Raw genomic sequence first — 23,212 nt, forward strand, 5'->3', positions numbered from 1 at the left:
CTGCAGGCCCTGGGCCGTTCTCGTCTCTGTCGTGAGCGGCAACTCGTCTTGGAAGGCAGAGGGTGGACTGGATTTCTTCTCCGCGGAGGACATTGCATCTCGCAGTCCAGCCGGATGGTGCTCCAGAAGCTCAGGGCGCGAGTCCGAGCTTCTCTGACTAGTTTCTGTGCAGTTGGAAAGCTTAGGAGGGTGGAGATAAAGCCTTTAACTTTCAGTCTACCCCACCCCTTTCCTCTCTCTGCCTAGACGCAGGAGTGCTGTTGGAACAGATTGGGTAGTCTGACCACAGGGGTCATGCCAGGCTTCGCTCTCCCTGGATTCCCCAGAGTCGGCTGGGGAGAACCGTGTGGCCAAGCACCGTTTCGGCACTGGAGATTCGCGGTGGACCGAGTCACCGCAGGGCGGAGGCGGGGCGGGAGCTTCCTGGCGGGTGTGGCGCACACGGGTGCAGACCTAGGTCCGCGATCCAAACTCAGCAGAAGGTTTCGTGAGTGTTGCTCACTGCTGCTTTTCGCCCCTCGGCCTTGGTCCTTTTACCGCGGCAACAGCGCCTTCTCGCGCTCCGAGGACTGGCCGAGCGGGATTTGCCTGGAGGAGGGCCTCTCTCCAGCCCAGAGTGCTTTGAAAGTATAAAAAACCGGATGCCTACCTTAGGTGATCAGGGCGCCTAAACTGAAGGAGGGCGGCAGTGGGATGAGAAATGCGTGTGAGTTGACAGCCTCGCAGGAAACCGCTCTCTTTCTTGGGATTTCCGCGTTTGGAGTCCAGTTAGATGTCTGAGGGGGAACTCCAAGGCTCTCACCCTTTTATCCTCTGCCAGGGGGAAAGTTGCCGGGGCAAAGGTTTGGGAAATGTCCCTCAAGCCCAGTGTTAATTACAACGGAAATAGATTACATTCCTTCATTCTCCCCCCCCCCCGCCCCCGCTTCCTTAATGAGAAAAGACAGGGAAGAAAGATATAATTTATTTCTGTTGACAGTGGGATAAATAAGTACGTTTTTGGATTACTAAGAATTGACTGCTGGGGGAGGATGGCTTCCTGACATTAGATGGAAACTTTACAGTTGGCTTTGGGAAAAGGAGGTGACCTTGTTTATCAAGTGCTTTTGTCCAAGCTCCACTCCAAATAGTCCCTACCCTCTTTTTTTCTACCTGAGAACAAAGGGAAAGGAGGCTGTTTAGGGTGCATAGCTGCTCGGGATTTGCCTGGGTCAACTTAAGCTAACATTTTGGCTTCTTGCAGTTTGCCTTCCTTCTATTTGTCTTGCAACCATCCATAATACAAGCTACTGTGAAGATATATCCTGAGATATCAATTAACTGTTAATATGCTAAAATTATTTTTAGCTTTCTTGTAGGGTGTCTTCAGTGGCAGGCCTATTACCCCCATAGTTTAGGTCTGTAAATTGAGAGAGAAGAATGGGGAGAAAGGAGGGGAAGAAATAGGAGAGAATCAACTCTTTGGAATGGGATAGAAAGCAAAGACATTTATTAGTCCTAAATAAGCAGGCTAGTAACTATGTACAAGCCTGGTTTAACAGGAAATGGGGGAGCCTGGGCACTTGCTTATAAAAGGGAAGACTGAAGCTGGGAAAAGCATTGTGAGGCTGTTCTAGTAAAACAGGAAGTGTACTCTGACTCATGTTAGAGATATTTATTGAAGAGAAGGAAAAAAATGTGTCCATGATTAAAGAGTGTGGCTTGGAAGGGGGTGGGAAATACAATCAAAGAGGACACATATCTGGACCCGACCGATGTATACAGTTCAAGAAAAGCTCTAGATCAGGTACATCGGACCTGAACAGTTGGGACTTCCCCTCTAGGTGTGTGTGGGGCCTAAACTGTACCCAGAGCTGTATGCGTGGAAGCAGATGGGCTCTAGCTCCACCGGGCACCAATAAACCTGGCAGGGTGATGACTCTTGTGTTCTGTCACACTAAACTCTGTGAATGTTCTAACCAAAACCTCCCACGAGCAAGTCTCCTGTTTCTGTGTTTTTAGGCCCAGGCAAATGTTTATCACTAAGATTAAACCAAATTACTGTCTTAATCCTTGAAAAATGGGATCTGTGAAAAGCAGACAGTAGGAGATTTTTACCTGCCTCATCAGTCCTGTAAGGTTGTGACAGAAACCTAAATATTTTAGGCCCATAATCTAGCTTGGCCCTCGGGCATATCAACACTGTCTTGGTCGGTTCAGACTGTTGACTGGGTGGCTTATAAACAACAGAAATTTGTTTCTCAAATAAATTTCTGGGAAACTGGGAAGTCCAAGATCAAGGCACTAACATGGTCAGATGAGGGTACTCCTCCTAGTTCACAGTTGACACCTGTGTGCTGTGTCCTCTCCTGGTGGAAAGAGCTAAGGATATCCCTGGAGTCTGTAATCCTGTTCATGAGGGTTTTACCATCATGACTTAAGCACCACCCAAAGGTGATTAAGTCCCGATACCATCACCTTTGAGGAGGGCGGGGGTGGGGGGTGGGTGTGTGTGTGTGTCAAGATTTCAATATGAGTTTTGGGGGAACACAAACATTCAGACCATAGCACTGTCCTAACTGTGACATATCATACATTTGCAATGTGCATGAAATAACTTGACACATGTAGTTTTAATAGCACATTATTAACTCAAGCTGGAATCGAGATTCCTGGGAGAAGTATCAATAACTTCAGATATGCAGATGATACCACCCTAATGGCAGAAAGTGAAGAGGAACTAAAGAGCCTCTTGATGAAAGTGAAAGAGGAGAGTGAAAAAGCTGGCTTAAAACTTAACATTCAAAAAACTAAGATCATGGCATCCGGTCCCATCCCTTCATGGCAAATAGGAGGGGAAAAGTGGAAGCAGTGACAGATTTTATTTTCTTGGGCTCCAAAAATCACAGTGGATGGTGACTGCAGCCATGAAATTAAAAGCACCTGCTCCTTGCAAGGAAAGCTATGACAAACTTAGATGTGTATTAAATAGCAGAGACATCACTCTGCCAACAAAGGTCTGTATAGTCAAAGCTATAGTTCTTCCAGTAGTCATGTAGAGATGTGAGAGCTGGACCATAAAGAAGGCTGAGTGTGGAAGAATTGATGTTTTTAAACTGTGGTGTTGGAGAAGACTCTTGAGAGTCCTTTGAACAGCAAGGAGATCAAGCCAGTTAATCATAAAGGAAATCAACCCTGAGTATTCATTTTAAGGAATGATGTTGAAGCTGAAGCTCCAGTACTCTGGCCACCTGATGCAAAGAGCCAACTCATTGGGAAAAAACCTTGATGCTGGGAAAGATTGAGGGCAGAAGGAGAAGGGGGCGACAGAGGATGAGATGGTTGGATGGTATCACCGACTCAATGGACATGAGTTTGAGGAAACTCCGGGAGATAGTGAAGGACAGGGAAGTCTGGCGTGGCAGTCCATGGGATTGCAAAGAGTTGAATACAACTTAGCGACTGAACAACAAACTCTTAAGTGTTGTGCTCATCTCTCCTGACTTTTGGAGGACACATATTCTGTATTTATCTGGCTAGCTCAAAAGCAAAAATGTATTTAATGTAACAAAAATGCCAGATTTCACTCTTCCATTTTTATATCATATGATGTGAAATTACTTGATAGTCAAGCTATCCTACTGCAATAGGGCATTGAAGGAGGAGTTGATATAATTTCATCTCTTTTTTTCTTGCTCAGGGAGACAATAAATACCCTACAGATTTTTTTTTTTTAAGCTTGCTATAAGCAGGAAGTAGTAAGAATTGATAGAAAGGATTTTGTATAGGCCCAAAGTGTTAGATGCAGGAGGTGCTTAGTCACTCAGTTGTATCCGACTCTCTGTGACCCCACGGACTGTAGTCTGCCAGGCTCCTCTGTCCATGGGGATTCTCCAGGCAAGAATACTGGAGTCCGTTGCCTTGCTCTCCTCCAGGGGATCTTCCCAACCCAGGGATCGAACCCAGGTTTCCCACAGTGCAGGTGGATTCCTTGCTGTCTGATCCACCAGGGCAGCCCAGATATAGGAGGAGCCAGAGGAAATTCTGGAATTTCAGGGGCTCAGGCAAAAACGTCTGCCCCTCAGAGTAACTTCCTTGCTACTTCCCACTGACCTAGCAGATGAATGCCCATGAGCACTCATGGATGTAGATGAGCATGCATAGAACTGCCCAACCAGACCACCGTATCATGAACAATAAGAGATTGTCATTGTTATAATCCATTAAGACTTGGGGTAACTTGTTGAAGCAATAAATAACTAAAACAGATCTTTGTTGTTGTATGCAGCTAAGATTTTTGGTCACTTATTTTTAACCTCAGCCTAACTTGGCCTTTATTGACTAATGAAGCTAACAATGTGCTTTAAAATTTTTAAAATAATTTTTGATGTTTCATATCTTATTTACTTTATTATTTAAATCACAAAGAGTTGGACACAACTTAGTGAATGAACAATAATAATAATGAAAACAAAACTATAAGTTTGTTTTCTATATCAGTGAGTCTATTTCTGTTTTGTAAATAAGTTCATTTGTATCATATTTTAGATTCCATATGTAAGTGATATCATATGATATTTATCTTTCTCTAACTTGCTTCACTTTAGTATGATAATCTCTAGGTCCAGTCACATTGCTGCAACTGGCATTATCTATTCTTTTTATGGCTGAGTAGTATGCTATTGCAGAGAAGGCAATGGCACCCCACTCCAGTGCTCTTGCCTGGAAAATCCCATGGACGGAGGAGCCTGGTAGACTGCAGTTCATGGGGTCGCTGAGAGTCAGACACGACTGAGCGACTTCACTTCCCCTTTTCACTTTCATGCATTGGAGAAGGAAATGGCAACCCACTCCAGTGTTCTTGCCTGGAGAATCCCAGGGACGGGGGAGCCTGGTGGGCTGCTGTCTATGGGGTCACACAGAGTCGGACACGACTGAAGCAACTTAGCAGCAGCAGCAGCAGCAGCAGTATGCTATTTCATGTATATTCACCTCGTGATGGACATTTAGGTTACTTCAGTGTCTTGGCTATGTGTTTTAACAAAATAATCTGGCTTATTTAAATGGATTTATTTTGATTAATGATATATTTGCATTTATTTCTATCATTTGATATTTCTCTGGCTTTTATGTTTTCCTTCCCTTCTTTTGGATTGAGTTTTTAAAAAATATCCTCATTTTATTTTTCCCTTCTTTTATCATTTATATGTTCTTTTATGATTACCCTGTTCATTTATAATTGCCTAGTTAGCTTAACAAAGCTTAAATATCTTTATCATCTTCTTGAACAGTACAAAGATCTTATAATGCTTTAACTTTGATCACCCCTTGTGCCTCTTATTGGCCACTATTGCATTATATTTAGTTCTGTTGGATTTTAGTTTTGTTTTTTGTTTTAGTTTTGATTATTTTTTAGTTTTGTTTTCAGTTACACAACTTGGACATTATTAATATTGTTCATATAACCAATGCTTGTTTATTTTACTCACACATTTATCCATATTTATTCATACGCATGTGAATATTTTTGGTCTATTACTCATCATTCCTTTTTGCCTCTGGAAATTATTTTCCGTCTGACAAAAGGACACCCTTAGGAGTTTCCTTTAATGAGAATTTCTTGGTCGTGTGTTCTTCCTTTTTCCTTCTCTCTCTTTGGTTAAAAAACTTTTTGTTTTCAATCAGTTTGTGAAAGATAGCCTTTCTGGCTGTAGGACACTAAGGTGACTGTTGTATTCTGTCAGCTCATTGATGATATTAGTGCACTGGGTTCCAGCTTTCACTGTCGTGCTGAGAAGTCAGCCGTCATTCAAACTGCCATTCCTTTATAGGCGTACTCTCACATCTTCCAGCCTATTTTGAATATTTTCTTTTTGTCTTTGGTGTTTTTCCAGTTGTACTACGATGGCTCAACTTATTTTGGGCTTCCTGATTTTGAGGACTGATGTCTTTTCAACAGTTTTGAAAAATTATTAGCCATTGTTTCTTCAAATATTTCTTCTTCCATACTCTCTCTCTCGTGTCTTTTAGGAACTCTGGTTAGCCATATGAGAAACCTTCTCAATCTACCCTACATGTCTTGTAAACTCTCTGCCCTGACTTCTGATTAATTTCTTTAGATCTACCTTCCACTTTACTAATTCTTTTTTTAACTACTATTAATCTATTTTTTAAGCAGTCCGTTAAAATTTCAAGTTCAGGGATTTCCCTGGTGGTCCAGTGGTTGAGACTTCACCTTCCAATGCAGGGTCTGAGGGTTCCATCCCCGGTCAGGGAGCTAAAATCCCACATGTCTCATGGCTGAAAAACCAAAACATAAAATAGAAGCAATATTGTAACAAATTCAATAAAGATTTAAAAAAAAATAAAATTTCAAGTTCAAGCTTATGTGTGTATATAAAATATATATAAACTTCAGCCTTCAGAATTCTTGCTTTCACTTTATCTGTATTGTCACTTTATCTTTGTATTTGTGTGTTTCTTATGCTCTGTGGTGCATTTAAAAATATAATTTTTGGGAATTCCCTGGTGATCCAGTGGTTAGGACTTGGCACTTTCACTGCCGTGGCCTGGGTTTGATTCTTGGTTAAGGAACTAAGATCCTGCAAGCTGTGCAGTGTGGCCAATATAATTATAAATTATTATAATATGTTTTATATATGCAATTTTACATCTTATGTATAAATATAGTATAAATAAATAAATATATAATATTTCTGGAATCTCTCTTCCAAATATGCTTGGTAGAATTTAGAGCCTTTTGTTGCTTGCACATATTTCCAAGTGTCTCTTTTACTTCATAGTTATAATTAATAAAGTTAGCAATGTAGTTATTATTTATTCTGTCAGTTAATTCCATCATCTGACATTTATGTAGGCTTGATCTGCTATTTATGTTTTTGCTAGTCCTAATTCATAATGTTTTGGTTTCTTGTGTTTTATGATATTCATCTATGAGTTGTTCATCTTACTTGGAATTTTATCTGTGGGAATTCTTTCTTAAGTTTTATTTCTCTAGTGAGGACTTGCACTCCTTTCGCTGGTCGCCTGTACACCTGGGACAATTTTTAAAAACTAATTGAGGCATCACACACATACCACAAAATTCTAAACATACCATTCAATGAGTTTCAGTATGTTTACAATGTTGAGCAAACATCACCACAATCCAGTTTAAAAACTTTTCTGGAAGGGATAGTTAGGGAGTCTGGGATCGACATGTACACACTGCTATATTTAAAATGGATAACCAACAAGGTCCTACTGTATATAGCACAGGGGTCTCTGCAGAACGGGAGGGGCATTCGGGGGAGAATGGATACTTATATATATATGTATCCTGAGTCCTTTTGCTGTCCACCTGAAATTATCACAACATTGTTAATTGACTGTAGTCCAATATAAAATAAAAAGTTAAAAAAAACTTTCCCATAATTCCCCAAAGATCTTTTTGCCCACTTATATTTAGTCAACATTTCACCTTTAGCCCCAGGCAGTCACTAGTCTTCTATAAATTTACTGTTTCTGGACATTTCATATAGATAGAATCATATAATATGTGGTATTTTGCATCTGGGTTTCTTTCATTTAGCATAATGTTTTTGAGATTCATCCATGTTTCCAGGATCAAACCTTAAGATTTACTGGACTGCATAAGTAGCATGAATTCAGACCAAAATCCTGTGTGAGATCCAACTTGTAGATACAGATTTTGATGGAAGAAATTTTTTTCCATCCAACACTAAGGCCGAAATAGACAGGTTTACTTGTTGACCTTTTCTGAGCAGCAGGTTTATTTACCATTTGCCCTTTTACAGAGTATGCAATCCCACCTTTATATCAGAGTCGCACATGTAGACTTCTTACCTTATCTCCAACAAAGCCCTCAAAATTAAAATTCAGGGTCTTCAGATTTCAGAAGAGACTTTCAGGGCAAGTCTAGCCTTGGAACCCATTTAGCTGCCAGAGTTCTTGCTTTCACTTTATCTTTGTTATCTGTGTATTTCTTTGATTTTGATACTTTAGTGGTATATTTAAAATATAATTTTTATATTTTATCCAGAATTTTTTATTTACATGGAAAGGGAACTTCAGAGCCTTTTTTTCCCTGCCATACTAAGCAGAAATAAAAGGTTGGCAAGGGCTGCATATAAGAGTCATCTGCTCACTTTCTCAGATCTCAGATAGGTGGATAGTGAGGGGAAATTATTTACTTTCTGAGCAGAAGACCACCGCAGTCCCTGCCTGCCACCCCCTCCTCATCCTCACTTACCTGCATAGCAACGGTGAGTCTCATTCATGGGTCCATTGTGTTTAGCGATGATCTGTAGTCCCATCTGCATGTACTTCCCTCATGGGCCTTTGCTAATTCTTTTGCCCTCCTGGTCAGTAAAAGCAATCATTTCTTAGAATGGATTGGGAATTGCCAGTGTCTCTGATATGCTTAGCTCATGTCAATATTGATAACTGAGGTGGAAAAGGCAGGGATTAGAGATGAGGAAACTGAGGCCAGAGAGGTGAGGTGGCTTCCCTAGTCTCATAGGAACTGGAATTTGAGCCCAGTCTGCAGATTCTCTGGGACAATGCTCTTTCCTCCATGCCAGTCTTCCTCTTGTTGGTGACTAAGGAAAAGGGAGTGGGAGGGTGTAGCATTGATACAGTCATTGATAGAAGAAGTAATGTTTTTGGAGATTCTGTGGGTTTTCTTCGTCTTTGATTTCTTGGTCTCATTGTCCCTTGTTATGTGAGAGTAGTGGTTGACAGCAAACAAAAATTCTGCTGCTTAATATTTCTGTTTTTAAACATTATGAATCATTTCACAAGGGAATTTCTGACTTCTCAGCATGTTAGAGCTGCCCGCCTGGTTTGACCCTTTAACTGGAGGAGAAGGAGGGAGCCCAGAGTTTCAAACCCAGTCCATCAGCCCCTTTTCAATGAAATTCTTACCCTATTTTGAGGGAAGGATAACGTTATTAATGTCCTTTCTAGCAATTTGAAAAAACAGACAAGCATGGCTTAGAGGGAAATCCTTGGTGATTGAAAATATCATTAGAAACAGGCTCCTGGTGTTCACTCTGTCATTTCCAAGTGTTCTGATGAGTTTCAGTTGAGCACTGCACTGTACAGAGTTGGCTGAAGCCCACAGCAGTGCATGTGTGTGTGTGCATGTGTGTGTGTGTTGGTGATGGAGGAGGCAGAGGCAGGCAGGTGCCATTCAGTCACCTGCATGTGAAACTGCGACAAGCCCCAGATGGAATTGGCAGATTTGCTTCTGGTGCAGTAACCAGTCACTGCCTGCAAATCACCTCAAGTGGTGTCTACACATTACCAAAACGGTGCACTGATGAGGAAAAAAATCAGCCAGGATGGTCATCTGAGTCATGGAGACAAATAGTCTCAAAGCAAGAAAAATGGCAACCAAAAACAGTGGCTGGAACAAATTCACTTGTAGGCGGAAACAGGAGAAAGAAAGAATGTAGTGAGAACACTGGTTTTATTTCTCTTTTTTAAAGGAATAAGTACTTTTAGGGAAAATTGTATTCTTTGTCATTAAAAAGGCTTGCCTGCATAGGTTAAAAAAATCCAAGGCGATATTCAGTCCCCTTTTTTTCATCCTGAAGAACCAGTTCCTTAGAGTATCATTTGCATGAAGGCAGATTCAAAACAGTTGAAGTTGTACACATTTAATTGGATGGAATTCGAGTCCTTCCCTGAAGCTGTATAAGAAGAGCAGGACCCAGAAACACAATGAAGTGGTTTTCAGGCAATCAAAATTTTAAACTGCTGCTCCGAGCCTTGCAGGAGATTCTTGTAGCAGCCTTCAAGGCCACACTACTGAGGCAGTGTCGAATCGGCACATTTTTTGTCTTAGAGAAAGAAGGAATGCACAAGTGGACATAGGGCTTCTCTGGTGGCTCAGACAGTAAAGAACCTGCTTGCAATGCAGGAGACCTGGGTTCAGTTCCTGGGTCAGAAAGATCCCCTGGAGAAGGGAATGGCTACACACTCCAGTGGTGACTGCAGCCATGAAATTAAAAGACACTTGCTCCTTGGATGAAAAGCTCTGACAAACCTAGACAGTATATTAAAAAAAAGACACCACTTTGCCAACAAAGGTCCATATAGTCAAAGCTATGGGCTTTTGTAATCATATACCAATGTGAGAGTTGGACCATAGAGAAGACTGATTGCCAAAGAATTGATGCTTTTGAATCATGGTGTTGGAGAAGACTCTTGGGAGTCCCTTGGACTGCAAGGAGGTCAAACCAGTCGATCCTAAAGAAAATCAACCCTGAATATTCATTGGAAGGACTGATTGCTGAAGCTGAAGCTGCAATACTTTGGCAACCATGTGATGCGAGGTGAGGTGAAAGTCGCTCAGTCGTGTCTGACTCTTTGAGACCCCATGGACTATACAGTCCATGGAATTCTCTAGGCCAGAATACTGGAGTGGGTAGCCTTTGCCTTCTCCAAGGGATCTTCCCAACCCAGGGATCGAACCCAGGTCTCCTGCATTGCAGGCAGATTCTTTATCAGCTGAGCTGCAAGGGAAGCCCCTGTGATGCAAAGAGCCAAATCATTGGAAAAGACCAAGATGCTGGGAAAGGCTGAGGGCGGGAGGAGAAGAGGGCAACAGAAAATGAGATGGTTGGATGTTATCACCAACTCAAAGGACATGTGTTTCAGTAAACTCCATGAGATAGTGAAAGACAGGGAAGCCTGGCATGTGACTGTTCATGGGGTTGCAGAGTCAGACATGACTTAGCGACTGAAAAACAACAGCAACCCACTCCAGTGTTCTTGCCTGGAGAATTCCACGAGCAGAGGAGCTGGGCAGTCTACAGTCCATGGGATCTCAAAGAATCAGACACAGCTGAGTGATTAACACTTTCACTTTTCACAGAAGTAAAAATCACCATGAGTAACTCCAGGCATTGCCAAATCTCAAGATCTGATTTTGCTTGCAGTTGACTCCCTGGGAATTAGTAGGAGCAAAACCAAGAGGTAGGAATGTACCCAGGTAAGTCCCCAGATTGTCACTGATGCTGTTGACACCCTGCCCGTGTCCCTTTTGGTATTGTTTGATCACATGCCCAAGTGGCTTCCAAGGGCAAGCATCTGTGACTCTCCTTGCACACTGGACCTGTTGGAAGCTTCCTCCTCTTGGGTGTTAGCCCCCAGCCAATGTTTGATGGAAGTAGGTGTGTAAATCTCCTCCTTACCTGCTTCCCAGTTGGCGCTGGTGGTAAAGAACCCGCCTGCCATTGCAGGAGAAATAAGAGATGCAGGTTTGATCCTTGGATTGGGAAAATCCCCTGGATGAGGGCATGGCAACCCACTCCAGTATCCTTTCCTGGAGAATCCCCATGGGCAGAAGAGTCTGGTGGGCTACAGTCCATAGGGTCACAAAGAGTCGGACATGACTGAAACGACCTAGCACGTATGCATACCTGCTCCTCAGGTAGCAGAACTTGGGCATGTTCTACACTGTCTGCCAGCATGACTGACTGTGCCCACAAGTGGTTACTTGATTGGGGGCTCACCCATTGTTGCTTTCCTTCTTTTCCTTGTCTTGCTTTTCTACTTCACTACTGCTGCTTCATAGGGGTCATCTCTCAAATAAAGTATTTGCATTCAAATCCTATCTTAAAGTCTATTTCTGGGGAGATCTAACCAAGACATGGTGGAGATTTTTCTGTTAAATGATCATTTTTGTGACATTTGATTCTCTGTCCTACTGATTTGGCCATAGAGTCAACATGTGTTAAAGCTGAGAGTGCAGAAATCTTGCTCCAATGGTGTATCTCATGGAAAAGGAAACAGGCTCAGGGCACACAGCCAAGTGGCTGTAGGAATGAGGCCAGAAGCCAGTGGTGCTGACCTCCAAGCTGGTACTATCCCAGCCCCCGCAGCTGAATGTCCTGGGCATCCTTTAACTCCCATATTTAGTGAAATATTCCTTACCCCAGGGTTGCACATTGAGAAACCACTGATTTCCCCCTGTCTCTATTAGGCAGGACTTAAAGCTCTCTCTCTCTTCTTTTTTTTTCAAATTCTTGTAAGTCATGTTTCCTTACACTGGCAGATCATCATGTGATTCCAGTTTTCTTTTGCTAATTTGACAAACATTTATCTATGTTTGTCATTGATACCTGGTTGGGCCTAGGCATTGTGCTGGGTATAGGAGATCTCACAGAATATCATAGTTCCTGCTTACACAGAGCATACAGCAAATGCTAACCTTTTTACTGTCTCCAAAGTTGTGCCTGTTCCAGAATTTCTCAAGTTGGGATCACACAGTATGTGATTTTTTTTTATGATGGGTTTCTTTCACTTGGTAATAAGAATTTAACTTCCTTCATGTCTTTTCATGGATTTGTATCTCATTTTTTTAGCACAGAATAATATTCTATTCTTCGGATGTACTGTAGTTTATTTATCCATTCATCTAGTGAAGGACATCTTGGTTGCTTCCAAGTTTTGGAAATTATAAACAGATCTGTTATAAACACCATGTGCATGTTTGTGTGCACACAAATTTTCAACTCCTTGGGGTAAATACAAAAGGAGTGTGATTGCCGGATATCTTTGAATATTTAATCTATAGGTTTCTCTTCCCTCTCTTTTTATCCTTGCAACTTATTTATTGAAGAAACTAGGTTTTTGTCTTATAGAATTTTTTCAGTTTGGATTTTTCTAACTACATATCCATGGTGTTGTTTAATGTGTTCCTTTATCTGATTTATTTCCTATAAATTGGTCGTTAAATCTAGAGGTATGACTAGATTCAAATTTGATTTTTCTTTTTTTGGGGGGTAAGAATACTTAATAAGGGATATTGTTTTCTTCCAGAAGCCTTTTCATCAAGCTGTCCTGGAGATGGAGTGTTTTAAGGCTGGTGAGGGAGGTAATGCTGAGTGATTTGTGGAGGGATGTTCCTTACGTCTTCAACTTATGCTAGACCAGTGGCTACTGACTTCACCTATGTGTAAAACCAGTCACCAGTTGGATGTGTATGTGTGTGTGTCTGTGTCTATGTGTCTTTACAAATTTGGTCTCTAGGATGAGAAAATGATGTGGAATTTAGATGGTAGCTTAACCGTGCAAGCTCAGCCCCTTCAGTCATGTCTGACTCTTTGGACCCCATGGACTGTAGCCTGCCAGATTCCTCTGTCCATGGGATTCTCTAGCAAGAATACTGGAGTGGGTAGCCATTCCCTTCTCCAGGGGATCTTCTTGACCCAGGGATCGAAACTGGGTCTCCTGCATTGCAGGCAGATTCTTTATCGCTGAGCCACTGGAAAAGTCCACTAATAAATAAAATATTCTGATATTAACAGTAAAGATTGTGTGAAAATAGTATTACTATACTAAGGAGTTGCGTTGACTTCTGCATACATTTCCACTGAATCACATACATAACTAAGTAGTTAAACGCAAGTAATCATGGATGACTTCTAAACCATCTTGGTGGTTCTTTCCTAAAACTCAAATATATCAGCCTTTATTTCCTATCAAAGATGTTACTTAGGGTGGGAGGGGGGCCCAAGAGGGAGGGGATATATATATATGTACATGTAGCTGATTCTGGAGGACCAGAATTCCAGTACTCTTGCCTGGGAAATCCCATGGACAGAGGAGCCTGGTGGGCTACAGTCCATAGGGTCACAAGAGTTGAATACAACTTGGCAACTAAACCACCACCACCACCATAGCTGATTGACGTCAGTGTACAATGGAAACTAGCACAGCATTGTAAGAAACTATACCCCAGTTTAAAGAAAGTGTGTTACTTATTTTCAGCACTCACTAAATATTTGAATAAATAAAAGAGATCAAGATGTTCTAACAACAACAAAAAATAAGGAATTGAGTCCACAAACACCAAGCAAAAGTGTTCCAGTTTCTGAACTGACATTATTAGGCAAGATTCTAACCATCTATCTCTTTAGTTTTTCCATCTGTATGGGGTAATTACATTAGTTGTTTTATTTAATACGTAGGATATTTGTTCTTAGACTTTTATGACTGCTGCTAATTAACTGTACAGTCTTTTATTAGTGTTTGAAGTTCTCATTACTGCAGTACCAGGAAGTTTCAATTTTGTGTAGAATGTCTAACTTCTTTATAGATTTCTAGGTTTTTCAACTCAAGTTATGAATCTCAGTGAGTTAATTTAAAAGAAGACACCCCAATTTAAATCCTTTCTCCATTGTTAGTGAACAAGAGTAGAGAAACAATTTTTTTTGGAACTGAGGTTGACGTTGAATAGCCTCTTGTACATCCAGTGCCAGTGGCTGATTTTCAGATGAGTGAATTTCTGTGCCTAGAAAAGAAATGCCTATGTAATACAGCCTACCTACTCCTGGCAGGCTGGTTCTTCTCCTGACCTGCCCACAGCACACGTGTTCTCTCAGTAGGGCCATTTTCTTTGTTTCCTAACAGGCACTTAACCTTCTATTTAGGTCTTATTCAGCTATCACTTTCTCCATGAAGCCTTCCCAGTCCAAACTCCTCCAAACTCTCTAGTTTAAACCTCAGTTTAGCATGTGAATTTTTCTCATGCCATTCATCAGTTGTCTCTGGTGTTTTACTATCACACCTCTAACTGGAATGTAAACTCTGGGAGGGTAAAGAGTATCAGCTCATGGATGTCTTCAGAACACCCACAATCCTGTAATGGTGCAGATGTTCAATAATAGATTGTTCCCTATTTGTGGAAGATGATGGGTAGAGAGAAATTTCAAAATAAAAATAAAACTTATGATCTATGTCAATAGCCACAAATATAAAATCATAAGATCATTGGCAACTGGTTCAGACAGGTATTGGGCTTCCTTGGTGGTTCAGATGGTAAAGAATCCCCTGCAATGCGGGAGACCTGAGTTCAATCGCTGGGTTGAATGGCTACCCACTCCAGTATTCTGGCCTGGAGAATTCCATGGACAGAGGAAGTTGGCAGGCTACAGTCCATGGGGTCACAAAGAGTCAGACATGACTGAGTGAGTTTCACTTTCACTTTCAGACATGGATTAAGGACTATCCAAAAGTCTTGTATTTCTTCCTTTCCCCAAAATACACATTGGACACCTCCTGGGAATCAGGTATCATGTTCGCACTAGGGATGCAAAGATGACAAAGGCAAAGAACTCATACTCTGGTGGAAGAGAGGCTGTCATGAAAGTGTGTGTGACCATACTATGAATGGCTATTGACATTGTAGATGTAAGCCATAGGTGATGGGATGCCAGAAGAAAGGGTAAGAAAATCCTCCTGGGGGTTTTCCTTCATCCCTCAGCCTCCTTAGTGACTTTGGTTGGTAACTTTTTCTTAGAACAGGATTTTGTGACATTACTGAGTGATGGTTTCTGGCATCCTTTAACACTGGGAAAAAGCAGTTTCCTATGTAGCTTTAGAGCACAAACCCTGCAATGAGATCTGGGTTCTAGTCACAATGCTGCCACCGTCTAGAGATGGCTTTGAGAAAGCTTTTTAAACTCTCCAAATCCCAGTTTTCTCATTTGAAAAAGGAAGATAATTATTATCCAATCATAGGATTAAGGAGAGGAGGCAGTAAGATGACTCAGGAGTTGCAAGTCTGGTGCATTATACTGCTGTTCAGTCACTAAGTCATGTCTGACTTTTTGCGACAGTCAAAGGTTTTAGCATAGTCAATAAAGCAGAAGTGGATGTTTTTTTTTTTCTGGAATTCCTTTGCTTTCTTTATGATTCAAAAAATGTTGACAATTTGATCTCTAGTTCCTCTGCCTTTTCTAAACCTTGTTTGTACATCTGGAAGTTCTCAGTTCACATACTGCAGAAGTCTAGCCTGAAAGAGTTTGAGCATAATCTTTACCAGCATGCAAAATGAGTGCAGTTGTCTGGTAGCCTGAGCATTGTTTGGCACTGCCCTTCTTTGGGACTGGAATGAAAAATGACCTTTTCCAGTCCTGTGGCCACTGCTGAGTTTTATAAATTTGCTGAAATACTGAGCGCAACACTTTAACAGCATCATCTTCCAGGATTTGAAATAGGTCAGCTGGAATTCCATCACATTCACTAGCTCTGTTCATAGTGATGCTTTCTAAGGCCCACTTGACTTCACACTCCAGGATGTCTGACTCTAGGTGCATGACCACACCACTGTGGTTATCTGGGTCATTAAGATCTTTTTTGTTAGTTCTTCTGTATACTCTTGTCATCTCTTATAATCTCTTCTGCTTCTGTTAGGTCCATACTGTTTCTGTCATTTATCCTGTCCATCCTTGCAGTTCCCTTGATATCCTCAATTTTCTTTCTTCCTCATTTTTTCTTTTTTAGTTTAAAAAATTTTAATTGGAGGATAATGGCTTTACAATGTTGTGTTGGTTTCTGCCATACATCAACATAAATCAGCCATAGGTATATATATCCCTATATATATATGTGTGTGTGTATATATATATATATATCCCTGCCCTCTTGAATCTCTCTCCCACTTCCTAACCCAACCTTCCCCTCTAGTTGTCACAGATCACCAGTTTCCTTGAAGAGATCTCTAGTCTTTCTCATTCTATTGGTTTTCTTTATTTCTTTGCATTGTTCATTTAAGAAGGCACTTCATGAAGGCTCAGTAAATGTTGACTGTTATAATGTGGCTAGAGAATGTTCCTTTTTCCCCCTCTCCTTACAACTTAAGCTCCCTTTCTCTGCTATCATGCATGCCATTCAGTCTCAGAGAAATATCTAATTGGACTCTAGGGCTTTAATTTCAGTACCAGGAGCACTATTTATACGTATAGAAGACTTGGAAGTCCTTGGTCTGAGCCTGCCTTCCATCATGCTTGCTGCCTCTGCTGGACTTACTCTTTACCAAGTGCAGAACCAAGGGGTGAGGGTTTCTGTCTGTCCCACTGGGACATAGGGGGTGAATGAGTTAACATTTACAAAGTGCTTTGAGTTCCTTGGAGAAAAGGCACAATCTAAGTATTCTCATTAGTGCATGAATAATAGATAAGCATAAAGCACTTTGCAAATATGAAGTTCTTTAGCAATGCTAAATAATAATTGCACCGATCTACCTGTGAGTGGAGGGGATGGTTCTTGGAACTCTGATGGTTCTAGTCTTGTCACTAATTTGAGGCATGATCTTAGGCAAAATCATATCCCCCCTCTGGATCTCAAGAACAAAAGGGTCAGACTGGCTGATGTTGAAGACAACTCTTGTTTAATTCACTGCTTCTTTTTAGAGTTCTTTGTTTAGATTGCCCAAGAGTCAAGGCAATGCCATTTGCAGGAGGGTGATAATAACTTCTCCAAAGCAGGGCCAGATACTGGGCAGAGCTTCTGAGCAGTGGCTGTGCTTGCTCCTTCCACCTCCCTGATGCCCCTGAGAATGGGTTTGCTTTTCCTCTGGGTCTGGAAGGGATGAGGGTCCTTGTACCTAGGACTGTGGAGGAAGTATCTCCTGGATCTGGGTCCTACAAAAATACCTAGCAACCATATCCCTTAAAAATTGTGGTAAAAATATATAAGATAAAATTGGCCATCTAAACCCCTTTTATGTGTATAATTCAATGACATTAGGTACATTCACATTTAGATGCAACCAGTTGCAATAACTCTTTTCATCTTGCAAAACTGGAAATCCATACCTGTTAAACAACTGTGGCCTCCATCATTCTACTTTCTGTGGATTTGGCTATTCTTGGTACCTCACATAAGTGGAACCATACAGTATTTATTTATTTATTTTTAGAATTTAAAAAAATTATTTGACTGCCTTGGGTCTTAGTTGCTGCACTCAGGATCTTTGATGCATTGTGCATGCCGTCTAGTTATGGCACTTTGGGCTCAGCTGTGGGATCTTTGATTCCCAACCAGGGATCCAATCCCGCATGTTGCAAGGCAGATTCCTAACCATTGGACCACCAGGGAAGCCCCAGTATTTATCTTTTTATGATTAGTTTATTTCACTTAGCGTAACATCCTCAAAGTTCACTCATGTGGCATGTGTCAGAATTCCTTCCTTTTAAGGCTGAATAACATTCCATTGTATGCATATACCACATTTGTTTATTCATCTATTAATGACATGTTGATTGCTTCTACCTTTTGCTACTGTGAGTAATGCTATTATGAACATGTGTGTACAAATACCTCTTTGAGACCCTGCTTTCAATTCTTTTGAGTATATACCCAGAAGTGGAGTTGCTGGATCATATGATAATTCTATTTTCAACTCTTTAGAAAATGACCATGTTTTTTGTTCTCCAAAAATGTAGAGTTGGAAAATAATTTTTGATGACCTCAGATTCTCTACTCTGCATTCTTACCTCCATCAAGGGCCTCTGCTATCACCCATTTTCACTAAATTATGATCCTAAAGATAATTTGCATTTTTTCAAGGGGAAGACATAATTTTATAATCTTGGGCTTCAATAGAGCCCTCTGTGTGTATGTGTGTTAGTTGCTCAGTTGTGTCCAACTCTTTGTGACCCCCTGGACTGTAGCCCACCAGGCTCCTCTGTCCATGGGATTCTCCAGGAAAGAATACTGGAGTGGATAGCCATTCCCTTCTCCAGGGGATCTTCCTGTCCCAGGGATTGAACCCAGGTCTCCTGCATTGAAGCAGATTTTTTACCATCTGAGCCACCAGTGAAGCCTCTGAATGGAGGGGTTGAAAAGGCCCACTATTCGATGAAGAATACTTTACTTTGCACACATTTGCTGGCCCAGAAGCTCATAGTCTTGTAGCATAAGCATTCCTGGCGTTGGGCAGATCTCTAGCTAAAACTTTCCCCACTGGTTCAATGGGACCACACAGAACAAGTCAAAGCCCTCTTCCACACCCAGACCTAATGGCATTTTAAGGCCATAAGTTGTCTCCTCTCCAGTCCACACACTTGTCCTTGACCTTTCCTTATGAGGCACTTCTCACCATCTTTGGCTTCAGCGGTAAAGTTAGGAATGTGACCCCTCTGCAGAACTCCTGGCATCTCCTGGCCTCTCCCAAGAGGCCTGGGCTGCTTTATGTGTGCTTGCTCTCCTGCTTGACTCAAAACACAGTCAGGCCCCGCTTGCTTTAAACCATAGCTCACTGCTCCTGAAAAGTCTGCCAAATAAAATATTTGGGGAAATGATGGGAAGGTGGGGGAAGGATGACATTCCTCTCAGGACACATGTAGGAAAATGGACAACTCCTTTCAAGGCCAGCCAGGTTAAATATTCTATCAGCCAGGAAGAGTTTGAAAGTTATGTCTGACTCACAGTGTTTAAAGTAGTAAAGACCTTTAATGAACTCAAATAGCCAGAGGTCTAGGCCGTCTTAGCTTTGGTGTGGTGGCTCAGCTATCCGAGTCAGCCAGAAACTGGTTCCTTCTCCATATTGCTCAATCAGCCCCATCTTGTCTGCTTGTCCTGTCTGACGGTCACAGCGGCTGCCTCAGCTTGCAGACAGCACATCCTCTTGTTTAAGATTAGAGGAGATGGAAGCCCTTGACCTTCTCTCTTTCTCTCTCTCTTTCTATAACAGGGAAAATTTTTCTTCCAGGAGGCTCCTCCAAGCAAACTTCCCCTGTTATATCTTTTCCCAGATCTGAGTCCCACTTACAGCCATCACTCACCTCATTCCAAGAAATGCGGTTTCTGTGCTTGTCTTGGACCAATCACAGCGATCCTCTGGGGATAAAGGCGCCATGCTGTGTGAACAACGGGATCCCTAAGGAAGCAGGGTTCTCCCTGCCTATGGGTCAGCAATCGGCAGTGTCGACCACAAACACGTTACCCAGAAGAAGAAAAGAGAGCGGCCACAATTTTATTTAAAAACTTGTAATTTATGGAGTCAAATTTAATTAAGGCACTTGTAACGTTGTCAGTTAAACTTATCAAGGCAGAAATATGAGACACCTTGGTGTCTCAGCTGGTAAAGAATCCACTTGCAATGTGGCAGATCTAGGTTCAATCCCTGGGTTGGGAAGATCCCCTGGAGAAGGGAATGGCTGGGTACCCACTCCAGTGTTCTGACCTAGAGAATTCCATGGACTATAGAGTCCATGCGGTCGCCAAGAGTCAGACATGACTGAGCGACTTTCACTTCACTTCACTTTGTATATTTCTTAAATATTTCCTTCAGCCCCCGACTCATCGTTTCTCAGATACACTGTAAAAATGACGACTATACTGATGTCTCTATGTAACATATCACAGTTCACAAATGATTTTTACATACATTATTCATTTCATCCTCACCAAAATTATGTGGGGGTAGGTAAAGTATTATTATAATTTTCATTATTTTTTAATTGGGCTTAGGTTTAAGGGGTTGAGTTCATCACACTTATTACATAGCACACTAGTTAGTATCTATACACTGCCCTCTCTTGTTTTCATAATAATTAATTAATACGTTATCTTTTATATCTCTCTCCCACTTCCACTTTTTTGCTCCACACAAGCAATCATTCTAAATATGTCTGATGTATATTTTGTTGTGTATGTGTGCACATGTAAAAGGTATATTTTGTTGGCATGTGTGCGATTTTCATTTACGTAAGTGGTGCGTGCACGCTAAGTTGCTTCAGTCGTGTCTGACTCTTTGTGACCCCACGGACTGTAGCCCGCCAGGCTCCTCTGTCCATGGGATTCTCCAGGCAAGAACACTGGAGTGTGTTGCTGCGCCCTCCTCCAGGGGATTTTCCTGACCCAGGGAAAACTGCCAGCATTGGCTGGCAGGTTCTTTACCACTAGTGCCACCTGGGCAGCCCTTTCATAAGTGGTAATTTTCTTTAACCTTCACTCTTGTTTGCTTGTTTTAACTTAATGCTATGTTTTCAGGAGTGTTCTGTGTTACTGTGTGTATCTACTCCTTTGTCTTTGAAAGTCGCTCAGTCGTGTTGACTCTTTGCAACTCCATGGACTACAGTCCATGGAATTCTGAGGGCCAGAATACTGGAGTGGGCAGCCTTTCCCTTCTCCAGGGGATCTTCCCAACCCAGGGATCGAATCCAGGTCTCCCGCATTGCAGGCGGGTTCTTTACCAGCTGAGCCACAAGGGAAGCCCAAGAATGCTGGTGTGGGTAGCCTATCCCTTCTCCTGCGGATCTTCCCCACCCAGGAATCAAATCAGGGTCTCGGGAATTGCAGGCGGATTCTATACCAACTGAGCTATGAGGGACGCCCCCTTTGTCTCTAAATGCTGCATTATATTCCTCTGTGAGTCCCTCGTGGTTTACTCATCTACGCCCCCTAGTGGAACCTTTGTGTGTTCGTCTCTCAGTCGTGTTCAGCTCTTTGCGACCCCGTGGACCATAACCCACCAGGCTTCCCTGTCCCTGGGATTCTCCAGGCAAGAACACTGGAGTGGGTTGCCATTCCTTTCTCCAGGGGATCTTCCTGACCCAGGGATCGAACCCGGATCTCCTGCACTGCAGGCAGATTCTTTACCGTCTGAGCCACCAGGGAAACCCCCAGTAGTAGTGGAAACCATGGTGGCTTCCAACTCGGGCACAAGCGTCAGTACTGCTGATGGGCCCGGATGGGAATTTCTGTGGGATACAAACTCAAGAGAACAGTGACTGAGTCATAAGGCAGACACTTTGAATAAGCACCACCAAAAAGTCTCTCTAGCAAGGCTGCACTAGTCTGTACTACTAGGAATTGTTCACATGTTACTGGAAGCTGAGTGTGGAAGACATTTCGGTTGTCCAAGTTTACACAAGCAGAAAAAGTGAATTGGGATGTCAAGTACCCAAATCCAGGTCTTCTGACTCCAAAGCCTTTTCATTTTCCAGGGCATCACTCTGTAAGTCTCTGGATCATAATATTGAACACTTAAAAGATTTCTTGGGGCTTTTACTATTTAGAGAATACCTTGAATTTCAGAAATGGCTTTGCTGGTGTTAGTGGCAAACTGCAGGCTGAAGACTGAATGAAAGCAAATGGGAACCTCAAGTTCTATGATCTGATTCAACTTGCCTGGGTCCTTTTGGCTGCTTTATACATGCTATTACATTCTTCTGGGCAGTACTGGAGAAGGAGGAAGTGCTGCTAAATTCCTTCCCTCCTGCCTGCCAAGGGCTGGAGTGTAATGCCTCTATGCTTGTTTGGCTTGAGAGTCTTTGAGGCGTCCTAGAGTCAGAGAGAGTTACAACTAGAAAGGACGTTAGCAACAATCAAGTTCAATACTCCCACTTTACAGCTGGGGAAAGGGAGACCCCAAGAGAGAGGAAGCCACTTGCCTGAGGTCACACAGTAATAGATCATCGGAAAAACCAGCCCCTCTCCTTTTCCACTTCCCCAAGCACAGCAACTTTCCCCTGCTTACTCAGGAATTCACACTATACCTCAATAGCCTGAGACACGTGTGTTCCAAACAGTGCTCTACTGGAACGTGTTCAACAATGACCTTTCTGGTTGGGGGCTCGGGGAGACCTGAACGAACGTTATGTGTGGCATTTGCCAATTTCTATGATCTAAATATTCCTACCATGGCCATCTCAAACTGTCGAAGGGATGTCGCTAAATGTGGCATAAGGAGTGACAGGCCGCAATCACTGTTAGGAGGCATTTTCACCACAGAAAAGACAGACATAATACCTGCAAGAGCAGAGATAAGAGTAAAGTCTCACAAAATGATTAAGAAGTGGTGTTTTGAGTATTTACTATCTTTGTCTTTAGTATAAGTTACTTGAGTATAAGTTTATATAATTCAATGTCTAATAACCAACCCTGAATATTCATTGAGAGGACTGATGCTGAAAGCTCCAATACTTTGGCCAGATGATGTGAAGAGCTGACTCGTTGGAAAAGACCCTGATGCTGGGAAAGACTGAAGGCAAAAGGAGAAGAGGACCACAGCGGATGAGATGGCTAGACAGCATCACCAACTCAATGGACATGAATCTGAGCAAACTCCAGGAGATAGTGAAGGACAGGGAAGCCTGGGGTGCTCCAGGTCACGGGGCTGCAAAGAGTCGCACATGATTTAGCACCTTAACAGCAACACCAGCCCATAAAATTCCTAAACATGTAACACTCAGTTTTCCTGAGCTAAGGTGACCAGCTCCAGGATACCATTGCCTGAAAAGTAATGAAACCAACTTCTCAATGTGACATCCTGCCCTCCTAACATACAAATTTATCCAGATTCATTTGAACACTCTGTGGTGGAAACAAGAAATGTGAATGTATTGCAAGAAAAAAAAAAAAAAAAACAACCCAGAGGATAAATTAGTTCTTCTGGAGATATATTTTC

Source organism: Cervus canadensis, chromosome 23, assembly GCF_019320065.1.
Source record: "Cervus canadensis isolate Bull #8, Minnesota chromosome 23, ASM1932006v1, whole genome shotgun sequence".
NCBI lineage: Eukaryota > Metazoa > Chordata > Mammalia > Artiodactyla > Cervidae > Cervus > Cervus canadensis.